This window comes from Bison bison, unplaced genomic scaffold, assembly GCF_000754665.1.
Source record: "Bison bison bison isolate TAMUID 2011002044 unplaced genomic scaffold, Bison_UMD1.0 scf7180017864160, whole genome shotgun sequence".
Lineage (NCBI taxonomy): Eukaryota > Metazoa > Chordata > Mammalia > Artiodactyla > Bovidae > Bison > Bison bison.
The window spans coordinates 8010897-8012822 of NW_011494732.1; positions in this window are offsets into that span (position 1 = coordinate 8010897).

Below are 1926 nucleotides of genomic sequence, written 5' to 3' on the forward strand. Positions count from 1 at the left end.
ATATTTCTCCCGGCAATCTTGATTTCAGCTTGTGCTTCTTCCAGCCCAGCATTTCACATGATGTACTCTACATATAAGTTAAATAAGCAGGGTGACAATGTACAGTCTTGATGTACTCCTTTCCCGATTTGGAACCAGTCTGTTGTTCCATGTCCAGTTCTAACTTGCTTCCTGACCTGCATACAGATTTCTCAAGAGGCAGGTCAGATGGTCTGGTATTCCCATCTCTTGAAGAATTTTCCACAGTTTGTTGTGATATGCACAGTCAAAGGCTTTGGCATAGTCAATAAAGCAGAAGTAGATGTTTTTCTGGAACTCTCTTGCTTTTTCAATGACCCAGTGGATGTTGGCCATTTGATCTCTGGCTCCTCTGCCTTTTCTAAAGCCAGCTTGAACATCTGGAAGTTCATGGTTCACGTACTGTTGAAGCCTGGCTTGGAGAATTTTGAGCATTACTTTACTAGCGTGTGAGATGAGTGCCATAGTTTGAGCATTCTTTGGCATTGCCTTTCTTTGGGATTGGAATGAAAACTGACCTTTTCCGGTCCTGTGGCCACTGCTGGGTTTTCAAAATTTGCTGGCATGTTGAATGTAGCACTTTCACAGCATCATCTTTTGGGATTTGAAATAGCTCAACTGGAATTCCATCATCTCCCCTAGCTTTGTTGGTAGTGATGCTTCCTAAGGCCCACTTGACTTCGCATTCCAGGATGTCTGGCTCTAGGTGAGTGATCACACCATCGTGGTTATCTGGGTCGTGAAGATCTGTTTTGTACAGTTCTCTGTGTGTTCTTGCCACCTCTTAATATCTTCTGCTTCTGTTAGGTCCATACCATTTCAGTCCTTTCATCTTCATCAGTCCTCCTCTGTAAAATGGAAATAATAATAGTGCGTACTTCATGGAGTTGTTATGGTGTTAAATGAGTTAATTCTTAGTCCTTAGAACAGTGCCTGGCACACAAGGATTAAGTTCTAATTCATTATAATTGTATAGCTATTATACTGGGCTTCTGAGGAACATCTGTTGCCCACCCCTCCAAGCATCACTTGTTTTTCCCAAACATAAACACGGATGATAGCAGTCTGCATTTATAAAGTGCTTACTAATGACAGATGGTGCTAGTGGTAAAGAACCCACCTGTCAATGCAGGAGACATAAGAGACACGGGTTTGATCCCTGGGTTGGGAAAATCCCTTAAAGGAGGGCATGACAACCTACTCCAGTATTCTTGTCTGGGAAATCTCATGGACAGGAGCCTGGCAGACTACAGTCCAGATGGCGAAGAGTCAGACACGACTGAAGTGGCTTAGCGTAGCACACAGCATCCTGATGCCAGGTTTGTTGCACGCACTGTCTCATTTAATTCTCACTGCAACACCAAAAGGCCCCCATTGCACAGATGGGGAAACTGACGTTCAGAGAGGTGGAGTGCCTTGCCCCACATCTAAAAAGCGGTGGGGCCAGGATTTGAATCAGAATTTGAACTGGAGTCCCTCTGACTCCTGCCCTGCTTCTTGTTGTGCCTAAACTGTACCTGTATTCGGTCTGAGAAAAATGGAGAGAATAACTGACTTTGCTTCCTTGATATCATTGCTGCTTCCAGCCACTCTGCCGGGGCCTCTGCCCCACTTCCGAGTTGGTGAAGCAGGTTTGGGAGGTGGAAGTGACTTGCCCAAGGACACGTGTGTAAGAAGGGGCAGCCAGGAGTTGCTGCTCCATTTGAACTCACGTCTGACTTCAGACTCGATTTCGGCGTCTGACCCTGAGAGAGCAGTTGACTCTGTGTCCACAAGTGGCAGAGCAGTGACTCAGACCCTGCCTCTGGACCCCGTGCCCTTTCCTCTGCCTTTGGCCAAAGAGATTGCTGCCCAGAGAGGGAGAGAGGAGGAAAGAACAGAGCTTTGAGGGACAGGACGTGTCCCCAG